Genomic DNA, 18139 nt, shown 5'->3' with positions numbered 1-18139 from the left:
GAAGAGGTCAAAGATATCCCTCTCATGCAACCCTGCAACCACAAAGCAAGAAGTTTCTTGTGTCCCCAATACACCTAATAGGTGCACTAGTTCGGCGAAGAGATAGTGAAATACAGGTGGTATGAATAAGTAGCAACGGCACCAGAAAAGTGCTTTGCCCAGGACAGTAAACAAGCAGTAGTAACGCAGCAGTAGTAACGCAGTAAAACAGTAAACAAGCAGCGATAGCAGTATTTAGGAACAAGGCCTAGGGATCATACTTTCACTAGTGGACACTCTCAACTTTGATCACATAACAGAATAGATAAATGCATACTCTACACTCTCTTGTTGGATGATGAACACATTGCGTAGGATTACACGAACCCTCAATGCCGGAGTTAACAAGCTCCACAATACAATGTTCATATTTAAATAACCTTAGAGTGTAAGATAGATCAACACAACTAAACCAAGTACTAACGTAGCATGCACACTGTCACCTTCATGCTAAGAAAGGAGGTATAGATCACATCAATACTATCATAGCAATAGTTAACTTCATAATCTACAAGAGATCAAAATCATAGCCTACGCCAAGTACTAACACGGATGCACACACTGTTACCATTACACCGTGCAGGAGGAATAAAACTACTTTAATAACATCACTAGAGTAGCACATAGATAAATTGTGATACAAAACATATTGCAATCATAAAGAGATATAAATAAGCACTTCACTATGCCATCCATAACAGTGAATAAGTATTCTGTGAAATATAGCCTAAGAGACCCACACGGTGCACACACTGTCACCTTTACACACGTGGGACAAGGAGTCTCCGGAGATCACATAAGTAAAATTCACTTGACTAGCATAATGACATCTAGATTACAAGCATCATCATATGAATCTCAATCATGTAAGGCAGCTCATGAGATTATTGTATTGAAGCACATAGGAGAGAGATGAACCACATAGCTACCGGTACAGCCCCGAGCCTCGATGGAGAACTACTCCCTCCTCATGGGAGACAGCAGCGTTGATGAAGATGGCGGTGGTGTCGATGGAGAAGCCTTCCGGGGGCACTTCCCCGTCCCGGCGGCGTGCCGGAACAGAGACTCCTGTCCCCCAGATCTTGGCTTCGCGATGGCGGCGGCTCTGGAAGGTTTTCTCTGGTTTCGTCGAACATGATAGGGTTTTCGTGACGGAGGCTTTAAATAGGCGGAGAGGCGGCGTCAGAAGGTCGAAGGGGCGACGACACTATAGGGCGGCGCGGCCAGGGCCTGGGCCGCGCCGGCCTATGGTCTGGGGGCCCAGTGCCCCCTCTCTGGCGGTTCTCGTGTGTTCTGGATGCTTCCGGGCAAAATAGGAACCTGGGCGTTGATTTCGTCCAATTCCGAGAATATTTCTTTACTAGGATTTCTGAAACCAAAAACAGAAGAAAACAGGAACTGGCACTTCGGCATCTTGTTAATAGGTTAGTTCCAGAAAATGCACGAATATGACATAAAGTGTGCATAAAACATGTAGATATCATCAATAATGTGGCATGGAACATAAGAAATTATCGATACGTCGGAGACGTATCACACACCAATGTAATAAAACTAAGATAAGGAGAGGTTGCTACAGTAGTAACAACTTCCAAGACTCAAATATAAAACAAAAGTACTGTAGTAAAATAATGGGTTGTCTCCCATAAGCGCTTTTCTTTAACGCCTTTCAGCTAGGCGCAGAAAGTGTGTATCAAGTGTTATCAAGAGATGAAGCATTAGATGCTTCTTTATCTATAGTGGTATTAAGGGCTTTGCCAATTTTAGGCCTATAATAGTTTTTTTGGTTTAGGCACCTTAGAGACATACATGAACTTTTGCTCCTTACCCACATAAGCTTTCTCCCTATAATTAAGAGAAGAAAATGTGGAACCCAAAATTCCCATAGCTTCTTCAAGTTCAATAATCCTATGGGTTTGATTATAATGAGTAGCACAAGTTTCTAAGACAGAAATTCTCTCATTAATTCCTCCTAGAGATTCATCAAGTTTATCGGTGCTATTAAATAGTATTCCCAATTTAGTCTCAATGCTCGGAAGATTTTGCTCTATGATCTCCATCTTTTTCATGACATCTTCAAGAGAGATTTCAATTTTAACTTCATTAACGGGTGGTTTTCCAAATAGACTCTCAATAATGCAACTAGCTTCTAAAGCAGGAGTGCCTAGGAAATTACCTCCCGCGAGACAATCAAGAACATACCTATTCCAGCTAGAGATGCCAACATAAAAATTCCTGAGTAGAATGATAGTGGAGTGTTTCTTAGTGCACCTATTATGAGCATCACTAATTCTATACCAAGCATCTTTTAAACATTCTCCCCCTTGTTGTTTAAACGAACGAACTTCAACTTCAGGATTACTCATTTTAGCAATAGTAAATAAAGTAAACTAGATAAAGTAAATGCAAGTAACTAATTTTTTTTGTGTGTTTTTAATATGGAGATTGCAACAAGACAGTAAGTAAAGTAAAACTAGCAACTAATTTTTTTGTGTTTTGTTTTAGTGCAGCAAACAAAGAAGTAAACAAAAGTAAAGCAAGACAAAAACAAAGTAAAGAGATTGGAGGTGGAGACTCCCCTTGCAGCGTGTCTTGATCTCCCCGGCAACGGCGCCAGAAAAAGAGCTTGATAGCGTGTATACACACGTCCGTTGGGAACCCCAAGAGGAAGGTGTGATGCGTATAGAAGCAAGTTTTTCCTCAGTAAGAAACCAAGGTTATCGAACTAGTAGGAGCCAAGAAGCACGTTGAAAGTTGATGGCGGCGGAGTGTAGTGCGGCGCAACACCAGGGATTCCGGCGCCAACGTGGAACCTGCACAACACAACCAAATTACTTTGCCCCAACGTAACAGTGAGGTTGTCAATCTCACTGGCTTGCTGTAACAAAGGATTAGATGTATAGTGTGAAAGATGATTGTTTGCAGAAAACAGTAAAACGAGTATTGCAGTAGATTGTATTCGATGTAAAAGAATGGACCGGGTCCACAGTTCACTAGTGGTGTCTCTCCCATAAGAAATAGCATATTGGGTGAACAAATTACAGTTGGTCAATTGACAAAAAAAAGAGCATAACAATGCACATACATGTTATGATGAGTAGTGTGAGATTTAATTGGGCATTACGACAAAGTACATAGACCGCTATCCAGCATGCATGTATGCCTAAAAAGTCCACCTTCAGGTTATCATCCGAACCCCCTCCAGTATTAAGTTGCAAACAACAGACAATTGCATTAATTATGGTGCGTGATGTAATAAAAAATACATCCTTAGATATAGAATTGATGTTTTATCCCTAGTGACAACAGCACATCCACAACCTTAGAGGTTGCTGTCACTCCCCCAGATTTAATGGAGGCATGAACCCACTATCGAGCATAAGTACTCCCTCTTGGAGTTACAAGCAATGACTTGGCCAGAGCCTCTACTAGCAACGGAGAGCATGCAAGATCATAAACAACACATAGATAGATTGATAATCAACATAGCATATTATTCATTATTCATCGGATCCCAACAAACGCACATGTAGATTTACAGATAGATGATCTTGATCATGTTAGGCAGCTCACAAGATCAGACAATGATAGCACAATGAGGAGAAGATGACCATCTAGCTACTGCTATGGACCCATAGTCCAGGGGTGAACTACTCACACATCAATCCGGAGGAGACCATGGCGGTGTAGAGTCCTCCGGGAAATGATTCCCCTCTCCGGCAGGGTGCCGGAGGCGATCTCCTGAATCCCCCGAGATGGGATTGGTGGCGGCGGCGTCTCTGAAAGGTTTTCCGTATCGTGGCTCTCGGTACTGGGGCTATTATCGACGAAGGCTTAAGTAGGCGGAAGGGTAGGTCAGGGGACCTCACGGGGGCCCCACACGACAGGGCGGCGCAGCCCCCCCTTGGCCGCGCGGCCTTGGTGTGGCGGCGCCTCGTGGCCCCACTTTGTCTCTCCCCCGGTCTTCTGGAAGCTTCGTGGAAAAATAGGACCCTGGGCGTTGATTTCGTCCAATTCCGAGAATATTTCCTTGCTAGGATTTTTGAAACCAAAAACTGCAGAAAACAGCAACTGGCTCTTCGGCATCTTGTTAATAGGTTAGTGCCGGAAAATGCGTAATAATGACATATAATGTGTATAAAACATGTGAGTATCATCATAAAAGTAGCATGCAACATAAGAAATTATAGATACGTTTGAGACGTATCAGGCGCTTCGGCCGCGCAGTGATGGCAATGATGACGACGACGCAGACGGGCCGCCTCTCACATGCGGGAGCTCGGCGGAGGCCATGGCGGAGGGCCGCGAGTTCCAGTTGCTAGACACGATGGCCGATGATGAGTTTGCGCGGCTCGGCATCCTCGTGTCGGAGGTGGACCGACCGGTGCTTCCGCTGCTGCCCCGGTACGACACCGATATCATGTCGTAGCGCCTCACAGAAGATGAGCCCCCCCAACAGGCGCTGCAGAACTCGGCCCCGTACCCGCCACCGCATCCACCTCCGTCGTTCAAGCCGTGGGCTTCTCCACCTCCACCTCTGTCGTTCAGCACCGGCGTACGCTCCGCCGGCTGCCAACTGGCCGTGGCCAATGCCAGATTTCATCGTGATCAACAACGAGGATGAGCAGTAGGGTAGGGTAGCAGGCGGTACATGCGCTTTTTAATTTAATTTTTTTATTTTCCCCTATTCACTATTTAAATTATGTTTCTCTTCAAATAGTGCAAAAAACGAAAAAAATTGTGTCGTGCGCTGGGGGCACTTCCGGGGCAAACGAACGCCTGATTGAATTCAACCATTTGTGTAGACGCAAATGAACGCGCGCGTCCACTTTCGAGTGTCCATTTTGCGTCGTCCAGTTGGACATGTCTTAAGAAAAATAGCTTGAAGAACTACCACAGTCTGGTTCATGAGTGTACACGTGATGGAAAGGAACCAACACCTATCCACCAATTTGAATTTCTAGGCGGCACTTAACAAAAGCCAAAAAGCCTAAATGTGTTATCATCTACAGGTCTACCCCATCTACAACGCAATGTCAAAACATAATGCAAGCGGCGAGGCGAAACTCGTATGTCCACCTAGTGAGTTGTACCTCTGTATAAAAAGACAGTCAATGGGGAGGGGGAGGCAATGTGCAGCATAGACAGTTCATAAACTTCATCACTTTCCAAAAAACCTAAGATGGCTTCCAACGCGAGCAGCAACACCATTGCTTTGACAGTCTTGTGTGGCGATCGATTTGGACTGGTTTGTGGGGAGAGGAGGTACTACAACTTAACCGAGCTCGTATGTTTGTTAACTATATTTTTGCATTTTACCTCAGATATAGATGTTTTTGTTTTGTTTAGCAAAAAGTTACATGAGGGTGAAGGTCTTGTACACGGTACAAGAAAAGTGCGCACGTCATGGTCTGTTTGGGCTCAAACGGTCGACTGGAACAAGACAGGTGCTGAGCATGTGGGACCGTGCACTGTTCAATGAGGGACTATATGCGTGAATACACACTAGAATACGCGGGACCAGCAGGGATCACGAGAAAGTTTGATGGTGGAGATAATATGATCATCTGGACCTCAGACCCAAAACAGATTTCCGACTCAACCCACCCAACCATGTGGTTTGCATCTGTTCCATCCTAGTCTAAGGAGAAGAGGATGCACCATCACATTCACCATTGCCGCAGACTACCGCTCAGGATTATAGTCAAGTCTACTTAATTTTTTAATAAAGAAAATATATTAATATCACGAAGATACTAATTAAATCTAACCTCTATAATAAGGCCGTGCCCTAATATCAATATGGATGCACACAACTAAAAAAATTATAAAATGTTTTCCTTGTAGCAGCGAACCAAACATCACCAAGACAATACCAGAAATCAATCCTCTCCAGAAGTAACGCCTCCAAGAAGATCAAGTCTACTAAATAACTAGAGATTTTTAACCGTGACATCTAGTATTTCTCAAGAATTAAAAAACCAAGTATTCAAACACTCTTTTGAGCAAGCAACACTACGGGAACTAGTCATGGTGCCGACGGCCAGATCCTGTGTCGACGGCAAAATATTGGGGCCGTCGGCACAAGAATCGTTCCGGCCAGGCCAGCAGGTCAGCCATCGGTACAGGTAAACCGTCGGCACATGACGGTCTGTACCGACGGCAACCGTCGGCACAGTTTCGGCCGTCGGTACAGCCTCTCTGTCCTAATGGCGAGGTAACAGCGTCAGCCCTGTGCCGACGGATTTTCCATTTTACCACATTAATCTTCAAAAAATCATAATTAAATCATTATAATTCAGAAAAATACAAATAATATATCAAAATTTTCATAAAAATAAGTTCTATCTAGGAAAAATATCAATCTTGGAATATTTGAAATATCTGAAAGAACCTTCTAAAAAATGAGCTATCATATCCGATGTTTTATGGCTTTCACACAGAACAACCAATGTTATGGATAGAATCGCGGCATAGTTTTTGATAATGTGCTCATATTGTGCACACATGTGCATATTGGGATGTCTTACGATGTTGCAGGAGAAAGTTTGCCATTTCATCGCACGAAAAACTATTTTCCATTTTTGAGGTGTCGAAAACGGGGTGTTTTGTGAAGCAACCGCCAAATTAAAGTTTCACATTGGTACCAACACATTTTTCAAAAATACTAGACCACATAAGATGGACAATTATTAACCGGTGTATCTGGAACCTTTCCGTTCACCCTCATGAAAAAGACAAATTCCTGCCGTATCGGTAGGAGACCGACCAAATTTGAACTACAGGTACATGATATAATGCTCAAGATTTTTTATAAAAATAATTTTTAGATTCAAAACATGCTATTTCATCAGAGATCCAGTGCAAGTATGGCGAGCCTCAGCCCCGGGCAAAGGATCTTCATGCCCACCGTTTTGAATATAGTTTGAAACGGGCATAAAAAATTCCAAAACGATCCAAACAATGTGAAAGCTTCGCGTGGTGTCATATTATGTGTCATAGTTGCAAGGAAAAATATTAAAGTTGGAAAATTGTGAACATCACAAAAAATCATTCACAAAATGAGCTATCATGTTCGAGGTTTCATGACATTTAGGTCAAACGATCAATGTTATGGATAGAATCGCGGCATAGTTTGTGATAATGTGTCCATATTGTGCACACATATGCATATTGGGATGGCATACGATATTGCAGGAGGAAGTTTTCTATTTCATCGCACGAAAAAACCATTTTCCATTTTTGAGGTGCCGAAAACGGGGTGTTTTATGAAGCAACCACCAAATTAAAAATTCACATAGGTACCAACACATTTTAAAAAAAATACTAGACCAACTAAGATGGAAAATTTCTCAACCGGTGTATCTGGAACCTTTCCGTCCACTACTCATGAAAACGACAAATTTCTGCCGAATCGGTAGGAGGCCGAACTACAGGTACATGATATATTGCTCAAGATTTTTTGTAAAATTATTTTTAGATTCACAACATGCTATTTCATCAGAGATCCAGTGCAAGTTTAGCGAGCCTCAGCCCCGGGCAAAGGATCTTCATGCCCGCCGTTTGAATATAGTTTGAAACAGGCATAAAAAATTCAAAAATGATCCAAACAATGTGAAACCTTTGTGTGCTCTCATATTATATGTCATAGTTGCAAGGAAAAATATTAAAGTTGAAAAATTGCGAACATCACAAAAAATCCTTCACAAAATGAGCTATCATGTTCGAGGTTTCATGACATTTAGGTTAAACGACCAATGTTATGGATAGAATCGTGGCATAGTTTGTGACAATGTGCCTATATTATGCACACATGTGTACCTTGAGATGTCTTACGATGTTGCAGGAGGAAATTTTCCTTTTCATCGCGCGAAAAAGCCATTTTCCATTTTGAGGTGCCGAAAACGCGATGTTTTGTGAAGCAACCACCAAATTAAAGTTTCACATTGGTACCAACACATTTTAAAAAAATACTAGGCCACCTAAGATGGAAAATTTTACAACCGGTGTATCTGGAACTTTTCCGTCCATCCCTCATGAAAAAGACAAATTCCTGCCGAATCGGTAGGAGGCCGGCCAGATTTGAAATACTGGTACATGATCTAATGCTCATGAATTGTTGGAAAAATTATTTTTAGATTCAAAATATGATATATATGTCATATTTGGATTCCTCTTATTTTTCTAATAGTTTTAGACATATTATTTGTCAAATTTTGATTTACAGATTTAAAGATATTAATTATTCCATATTAAATAAAAAAATCATTTTATTGTCCATTTGAATTCAAGATTAATATACTTATGCTTGTAGTTTATGTAGGTAATTGTTTGGAATTCAAAAAATAATGATGTGCAACATCAAGTAATAAGGGTTAATAGTATTGATATGGTATTATTGTCAACAAGGTGTCATTTCTTTCATGGAATCTAGTCTAAATGGAACCGAGAAGTTAAGCGTGCTAGGGGTGGAGTAGTGTGAGGATAGGTGACTGACCGGGAAGTTTGACCATGAGTGGAATTTGACCTAATATTAAGTGTAGTTAGAGTTAAAATGGTGCATGTGAGAGATTATAAAAATGGGATAACAAAATTTGAAAAAAAAATTGAAAAAATTCGAGCCAGAATTACCAAACGGCGTTATTTCTATACCGACGGCTTTGCCGTCGGCACAAGATGCTGTGCCGACGGCAACTTTGTCTGTGCCGAGGCGTTATTGTGCCGACGGCCCGTCGGCACAGGCGTGGGCCGACGGCAGGTGATGTTGTACCGACGGCTGCAGGCCGTCTGCAGCTTGCCTGGTTCCCGTGGTGCGACACTACTCCAAATAAAATCGTGTTTAGTTCTGCACAAATTAAAATACGCAGCATGGCAAATTATAATCCGCAGCACGAGAGCATGGAAGATGACGTTTGGTCAAAGGCTAGTTCTTGATCAAATGTTTAACTGAGAAGGTGAACGCTATATATAGATCACTTTTGATTATTACTGGTGGCATCGCACTACACTTAGGAGGTCTTGCTCAATTTTGTCTCCACTACTATGATCTTCATCGTAGTCGTCTTGCCGCGGTGGCGGAGACAAGGCGAGAGGCGAAAGCAGGGTCGGGCGGTAACCGCAGTAGATGTCCCAACTCATATCCCACTGGCATATGAACGGCCTATACACTTCCGTATCCTGCTCGCACTTGAATGACGACGGGGTGGTCGCCGGGAGCTGGAGTTTCTGGTCGTATGGCGGGCAATCAGCCATGGGGTCGGGGAACACCGAGTGTCTTCTCGTGTCATGCTTGTACAAGGTGTCCCCATGCCTGTAGCACAACATCCCACCGCCATCGAGCCAAGCGGCCGTCATCTGGAACTCGGAATAGGGATCATCGACGCGGAAGCTGTAGCGCAGGTCCCAGTACAGCTTGTAGTCATCGTTCTCCTTGCCATCGTCCTCATCCTCGTCGCCGGCATCAAGGTGTTGATCATCCCGTGGCGGCGACATGACCCAAAACTGGATCTTCCGGTCGCAAGGGTCGTGGTCGTGGTCGTGGAGGACGTTTACGGCGAGGCACAGCTTCCCGTTCATCTCGAAGGCGTCCACTAGTGGGTTCCAGGGCCGATACTGCGCTCTCGGGTACGGCAGGCGATACATCCGCCGCGTCTCCGTAGCCACATCAAGCACCATCATTCTGTCGGCCATCCTGCGGTAATCACTATCAGATGAGCCAGCGTTCACTAGGTATAGCTTGCCGTCGATGTACAACGGAGGGTTGTATCTGATCGGGCGGGCCACGGAGAGGTAAAAATGGTGACGCCATCCGCCCCCGCCGGTGGCACCTAGCGTCTGCACGTGCACGTGGACACGGTTGCCGGGGTAAGAATTATCTGGGCAGAAGGAGAAGCGGAACAGCTTGTACTCGTGGGTGCAAGGACTGAAACCCAGGGCGACGAGGTGCGACAAGTGGTCGCCGGGCGCTGGAGCATCCCTCGGGAGCGTCAGCTTCTCGCCGGTGACAGGGTTGCACACAACGGTGGGCGCCTTGGCCTCGTCGCCGTGGAAGAAGCAGAGGAAGCCGTTGCAGACGTTCGCGAGGCTGTATCCTCGAGGGATGGCGACGGGGAGCATAGGCTTTCCTGAGGAGACATTGAAGATGCTGGCCTCGTCGGTCCATCCCGGCACACGCCTCTCCGAGACCAGCAGGAGCTCGGCGTCGGCCGAGTCCGCGGCGTGGTTGGCGGCGTGGAGGTCGCGGAAGGAGGGTTTGGTGACGACGGCGCGCCACAGCCTGCAGACGTAGCAGCATCGCGCCACGTCCCTGGTCGGCAGCTTCACCAGGATCGCACGCAACAACTCCTTTGGGACATTCATGCTGCTCTAAAAGCTTTGTGGTCGAAGAGCACTTGTCCTGCCCCAGTTTTGTTTTTCTTTCTCCTGACTCGCGCGCGGTGGTACAATTAATCTGGTGTTTACACAGCGTGACAAGACGTGCATATATAGACGCCTGGCCAGCAAGTTGCAAAGACCAGATCATGTACTACTCGGGCTAGGACTCCAACCTGACTAGTAGTTATTAGGGAACTAACAAACCTAACGCGACTCGAACTCTGCGCACCAACACAAACAGACCTACCAGTGTGTTAGCGTTCTCAATCCCAGCTCCACATACTAGTGTCGTGTTTAGGTGTTTAGAGCATCCGGCTCTTCCACTTATAGACATGAATATCGTATGGTATACTACTTACCCGCAGAATTCTGCGTTGTTAACAAAACATGGTAAGGCAAAACTCATATCGACTTCGTGTCCAACGCCATCTTCGAGATGCTCGGGAACCAGCCACTCACCTCAAACCTCTCTACATCAGAGGGCATATCAACGACAAGACTCGGATGATGGTCAATGGCGGTGTGGTAGTTAATCCGACACCGTTATTCGATGTTTAAGAAACTTCAGCTAGACGAGGCCGATTTAAGGGAGATCAATATGGCACTCCGTGCGTTTGAGGGCAGAGAAGAGGTAGAGGCTAAATGTATGATTAGTTTTGATCTTACCTTTGAGACTAAAACTTTGGCCACGGCCTTTTTTTTGGACTATATGGACTGTGAGGGAAAAATCCCCACAACAATTTATTTCAAAAGATAAGTGTACATATATACAAAGAAGAAACTGAGACTAACGGCTAACTATCTACAAAAATATGGCACCCAATCATGGAAGGGAGTAAGCCAATGAACGAAACCACCTTCTTTATTGCTGATGTGCACGGGAAATTACAACGTTGTGTTGAGACGAGATTGGGTTCATGGCAAGCCATGTGTACCATCTACTATACACCAACAACTTATCCAGCGGGTGATCGACGAAGTCAAAGTTGTTCCTTGATGTTTCAGCCTGCATCACTCTATGTGGGTCGCAAGTCGACTGTCAATCCTCCAATGCTACATGCCTCTTGGGGCCCGACCTATTCGAGTTCAGTTTATTGAGTGCCACCACGGACGGATTTGTGCCAGTTAGTCTAAAGACGATTGTTAGTTATTGGCTCCATCATTTCAATTAATGGATCCCAATGGTGCGTGGCTCTAGAAGCGTCTAAATGAGTATCATGCGGGGGACGATATGTGAGAAGGTAATGAAGAGCTAGGTAATATGGACAAGTTGGGATAAGGATCCATGTCGACCAACCCACTAGAGGAAGTGGACATTGGAAACGACAATGTCCCAAGGCCAACTTATAGAAGTCGAAATCTTACATCCTATTACAGGTCCACCTTAATTGAGTTAGTCAAGCAGTACGTAGATTGTTTCGCGTGGGAATAGCACGAGATGTATGGGTTAAGCTGAAAGTTAGTCGAACATCGATTGCCAATATATAAATTCATGTTTTACACCTCACAAGAAACCAGCCAAAAAGTTTAACTATAAGATCTATTACCAGATCAAGGCAGAGATAGATCAACTCATTAGGGTGAACTTCATTCAACGTTGTGGATATGTTGATTGGGTCTTAAATATTGTACCTGTCGGAAACAAAGGAACCGGGTGTGCACATACTTAAAAGATCTCAACAGGGCAACACCCAAGGATGGGTATCCTATGCCAATAGTCAAAAAGATCATCATTCATGCGTCAGGTCACAAGATCATCAATGTCTTAGGGTAACACGGCGTACAACTAAATATTCATGGTTGAGGATGACTTGGACAAGACGGCATTTCCCTGCCCCGTGGTTTCTTTTAGTGGACGATTTTTGGATTAAAGAATGTCGGAGCCACGTAAGAGAGAGCGATGAACTTGATCTTTCACGATCTTCTTGGAGTCGTAGTAGAGTACATAGATGTTGTAGTGGTCAAATCGGCTACTAAGAAGTACTTATCACTTAGAGCATGTCTAACAGGACCCCGTATTTTTTCGCCCCGTAAAACGTGAGTAGAGGGCCCTGTATCCGGTTTTCACCGGCCGAAAACTCGGACGAGCTAGCAGATTCTGTTTTACGGGGTGGGGATACGGGTTCTGCTAGCTCGTCCGAGTTTCCGGCCCCTCAAAACAGGGTTTTAGACAGCAATTCGCACAACAATTTCACATCAAACATAGCACATCCAAAATATGTGATTCATAATTCATAGTTTTAACATCACAACGCGATCATAGGCAATGTTCAAGCCACGGAAGTTCCCAAATATGATCAACTATCAACGGATCCATCGCCACCGGCGCCACCGCTCGCCGGAGACTCACCTTGAGCACGAGCTTGACGCGCAGCCTTCTTCCTCGCAATGATGTCCGCCTTGGTCTCGTTCCACCACGCCAGCTGATCCTCGTCCATGCCGTCGGTGCGCATCATCATGATTTCCCTCTCCTCGGCCAAGAGCTCCTTCATGGCCTTGGCTTCTTTGGCTGCGCTCGGCCTTCAACTTGGCATCTTCCCTCCTTGCTTGCACCTTGGCAAGCTTCACCTCACTCTTCTTGTCGGTGATGAGGAGCTTGGTCTCCAACGTCTTCATCGTCAATGCCTCCTTGGACTTCATGAGTTGATCCAACTTCTCCCGGAAGCTAGCTGCTTCAAGTTCTACCTTGACCCTCTCCTTGGCCTTCTTGTTGCCCTCGGGCTTGCCGGTGTTTCTCCCACTCATGTCCTCCGCTTCATCATCCATGGTGAGAAGTGCCTCCTTCTTGCACTTTGGCTCGTTGTCCCGCAACTTCCACTTAGGAAGATGTTGAAGGATGGAAAAGCAATGTTGGAATTGAACTTCCTTGTTCTTCGAGCCGGCCATGTCCTTGTACCGTTGTTGAGCATACTTGGGCTGCACAACAATAGTATGAGGAGATGTTTCCACATCATCAACACATAAATGGATAGCACATCATCAACACAAGGAAAACTTACATAGTCCTCCGGCACGCATCCACTAGGGGGGTTGTCGGCCACCTGATCCATGGCAGCACTCCAACGAGAACAAGCCGGCTTGATGATGTTCCATCGTCCTTCAAGGGAGCGGTAGGATCTGTCCGCCATGCTCTTCGTGCGAGGCTTGAGCTGGTGGTACAGATCCTCAATGCGCTGCCAATAGCGCTTGCCGCCTTGGTCCACTCCGGTGCACGCATCCATCCCCACCTTGCTCCAAGAACGGACCAAGATGGCGTCTTCGATCTCGCTGTAGTTCGCCGTGCGTGGCTTCGGCGTCGACGAAGAACCGGCGGCAGCCGGATCAACCTCAACCACCTCCTCCTCGTCACCCTCATCCTCATCCTCCTCATCAATCTCTTCGACGTTGCACTCGGCATCGAATGCATCGATACCGGCGTCCAAATTCACCGCGGAACCGTTTAGCATGTCCATGTAGGATGTTGTGGACTCAACATCGAACACCTTGTCTACGTCCATGGTGGATGGCGGCGGCGCGGGCGGCGCATCGGACGGAACGGAGGGAGAAGAGGGCGTGGCCTTGGAGGGCGGTGGAGGCGCGAGGCCGATGCGGCTGATTGCCTTTGTCCGCACCTTGGCCGGCGCGACGCCCCTCGGCCCGGCCGCCTTGGTCTTCAGCCTGCCCCTCTTCTTGGCAGTCGGCGGGGCTACGGCCGGCGAAGCTGCGGCCGCCGCGGCAGGTGCTTCGAAGAATTGCTTCGGGATCCGCTTCCTCTTCGACGGGATGGTGGCGAAGATCATGGCCGACACGACGCCGGCGTTCGGCGCAGCTCCGACGGCAACATCGACCACCGCGGCCGGAGGAGATGCATCGCCGGCGGTAGGCGGCTCTTGCGGACGATCCATGGCAGCGGGATCCGGCCGGGAAGGGCGCGGGGGAGGAGATCGGTCGGCGGTGGCGGCGGTTAGCTTCAGCGAAATGCTTCGCGCGCAGTGGAGTGGGCGATACTGGTTTCGCCCACTATCCCCGCTCCCACCCCGCACAAGTAGGGGGCGACGACCCGCCCCGTAGTCAAAAACAGCAAAAAACGATGCGGGGGCCGTTTTTACGGGGCGTGCTAGACGGCCGGGTAGAGTCGAAACCCTCAAATCGGCGGTTATTATATGGGTTTGCCCCTTTTACGGGGTCTGTTAGACCTGCTCTTAGCCGTCTTAGCCGACTTACGACTTGCATTTGAGAGTTACAAGAAAAGAAAACGAATGTCTCTTTTTACCATGTGACGGCATGACAAGGAGAGATAAGATAGGGAGTACTACCTTCCCAACCATGTGATGCAGGTGCATCTTCTCTGCGACGACCGACCAAGAATGCAGGAAGTCGTGGGGTGATGTGTGCGTGAGACTGACATGCGACTGACTAGAATCAGATCGCACCCCTTTAGGCCATTTCTAATGCATGGTGGCTTTTGAGAGTTTGCATCGGACCGAGCTGACTTTGCAAAATCCTTCACTAATTAGTACCTCATCTGTTCCGATTAATTGACTTCAATCAGCATTATGGTTTGCTCATTCTCTCATTTCGTTAACTAAATCAAAAACAGAGGGAGTATTAGCTAGTGTAAATTTATATAGGATCGATGTCTCCACCGAAACAGATTGAATATAGTGATGACCCCGGTGCCATTGTTTTCCAGCTTCACCCCGGTGCATCATCGGTGTACCGTGTACATTGGAGCAAGCTAATATATAGGAGCAAGGAACCATGGCCGACCAAAGAGGCCGCATCCACACAATCTTTTTACAACCACACTGTCTTTTGTGCGTGTACTACCGAAAGTATTATGCATAGATTCGGTTGGCAATAAAGTTTGATATTTTCAAATGGGCGAGCTAGATAGGACCTGAGAGTCGACACCATTCACAAGAGAGCATCAAGAAACATAGTGCAACTCCCATCGGAAAAGTCCCAGTTGAACCTGGGTGCACGTGAACCCAGGTGGGAAATACATTTTTCAAATGTTAAAAAATTCTGAAATAAAAATAACGGGGTACGTATGCATGTTCCATGTGTGCGTAAAAAGTTTTCGCGGAGAAACCATTTTTTTATTTCAGAATCTAAAAAAGACAAAATACGTCACATATATACTGCTATATAGCCCTGCAAAATTTCACTTTTTTGCCGAGGCAAAATAAAAGGTTTTTTCGTCACGAAACTCATGTCCAGGGCACATGTTTGAGATCACCTTTGCATTCATTTTGTGTTTCGATTTTTAAAACATATTTTTACATCACAAACACACTTTTGAAATAATGGGTTCACATGCACCCAGGTTCTGAAAAGCTGTACTCAACTCCCATCGGAAAAAACAGTACAGCTAGTCTGCTAAAAAACAATGGCAACAAACGGTGACGCGAGAATCCATTATTTTGCTGCGTATGCTGAAGAAACATCTGCGAAACATGATCAACCAACAACAGGCCAGCCCCAAAATATCCTCTCCTTTTTTTAACAGGCCGATCAGACAATACTCTGAATTTGGTACAGTGCATATATAGTCACTCTCAAAATAATGTTGGAGGTGGCCAGAGCTACAAGACCAGGACGACGGTGATGGAGGGAGGAGTTCGAGGTCGGATTAATCGAAGCCATGGCATGGTCTCCTCCTCGAAGCAAATTTTAAGTAGCAACACTGGCAAAGAAACACAATGTCAGATGAGACGATGAATGCGAACAACAATTCTGCCTGCTTGTGTGACGGTCAAAATTCAAAGGTGGTGTGCATGTATGAAATTTATTTAAAAATAATACTTTGGAGAGCCTTGAGTTCAGGTGTTGTCTTGATGTTGGATGTATTATTGCTGTTAGGATTAGAATACCCTACCAAAACTTTTTATTTTTATTTATCGAAAAGAAAACAATAGTACTTTGGCTTGTAGTTTCCCCCGATGATCAGAAATGGCTTGGCGCGCTTCCAACTCAATGGTCAACCTGGGGGTGTGTAGTGCATGGTGACTCCTGCCGCACACGTATGCAAAGAAGGAATGGCTTTCTTTTTTGAACAGTTGCATGGACTTAAAAGTGTGTAAAATGATGTATCGGTAGTCTTTCTTCGGTCACATCGAGTAGGCTTTCCGGTGATGTCGAAAACTTACCTGCAAATAGAACAAAAAAAACGAATGGTTTCTTTCTACTGCATTGCATATATTTGTCGGATGACATGGCGAGGGGAAAAGAGATATTTTCACGATCATGGTATATTTGGTACAGTGATGCATGCTCTCCACTCTCCAGGATGACCGGCCAAGAAGTCGTGGGTGATATGTGCTAGGGACGCGACGCGACTGTCTAATCTAGAATAAAGATATCCCTTTTGCTAGCGGCAAAGAACGGAGGCCGACCAAAGAGGGTCATCTTTTTTTTCAACCAAAAATGTTCTTTTTTTGTAAAAAAGAAATGTCCCCCTTTTTCACATGTAGTACTCCTATTACTCCCTCCGTTCACAAATAAGTGTACACGCGAGTTTTTCAAGACAAATTATGAAGTGGAGTAGAAAATGCATTGGAAAGATGTATCTCTCATCTTTAATTATTTCACTCCCAATGAGCTAAGTGCATGTAGAAAACAAGGAGAACATATACTCAATGTTATTGGGTTTGATTTTCGTGTGAGAGAAGCAATTAAAATGCGTTGGAAATATAGGAGTACACTCTTTTCTGGATAAAGTTTAGAGCTAGATATCCACTTATTTGAGGATGGAGGGAGTATGGTTTTGTTTGGCAATGTGTATGTCGGTATGTGTAGAACCAAGGGTATGTTTGGTTGGTACTCAATTTTTTCTAGAAAGGCAAAAAGGCTTGCTTTAATAAATTCATTAATAGAAAAAAGGTCCATAACAAGGTCTTAGGATACAAGGAACCAGAAAAAAACAAGAGACTAATCTCCTGGCAATACGAGACCCAAATGCTTCGCCCCGGCTAAAACCTAAGTTTTCGCCTCCATCTTGATCCTTGCGAGGAAAATTGCGGGCAAGGTGTTGATTTTCTTGAATATTCTCGCGTTTCTCTCATTCCAAATCTTTCATGAGACAAGCATAACTAAAGAATCCATCGCCTTATTACATCCCGGATAAGTAAGGAAAAGGTGACTCCACCAAGATTCGACATCCTCAAAGCCGACCCAAGAGAGGAGAGGTTGTAATCATAAAGCCCAAGCCGACTTTTGATCATGCTCAAAATCCTGACGAAGTAGCGACAATGTAGGAGCAAGTGGCATGCCGACTCTTCAACACATCTACAAATTAAGGGGGCAACGTCTCTCATTGTGCCCTCCTCTTCTCTCAAGGTGGTCTGCCGTCTGCACCCTAGTTTGAAGAATGAGTCACAAGAAGAGCTTGCATTCAGGGGGGACCGATTCTTCCAAACAAGAGCATCCATGGGCAAGCGAGTGGTCCCAGCAAACTGGACCTTGTAGGCCAAGGCGCAAGAGTAGGTTATGAAAGGAGTAAGCTTCAAAACAATCAAATCCGGTATGTCCTCAACGAGGTTTACTTGCGAGGTTAATTGCCAAAGATTGGTGAACTCTTGGAGGTGTTGCACCGAAAGGCTGCCAGAGGTGTCAATGTGTAGGATCCAAGAATCATCGATCAGTGAGATCTTTTCGAATAGACCAAGACTTCCGATTAGACAGGGACAAAATGGATGGTGTGATGACTTTTGGATGAGTCCTTCTACCGAAGGGGCGTCCCAAA

Source organism: Lolium perenne, chromosome 1 (genome assembly GCF_019359855.2).
Source record: "Lolium perenne isolate Kyuss_39 chromosome 1, Kyuss_2.0, whole genome shotgun sequence".
NCBI lineage: Eukaryota > Viridiplantae > Streptophyta > Magnoliopsida > Poales > Poaceae > Lolium > Lolium perenne.
This window is presented reverse-complemented; position numbering follows the sequence as displayed.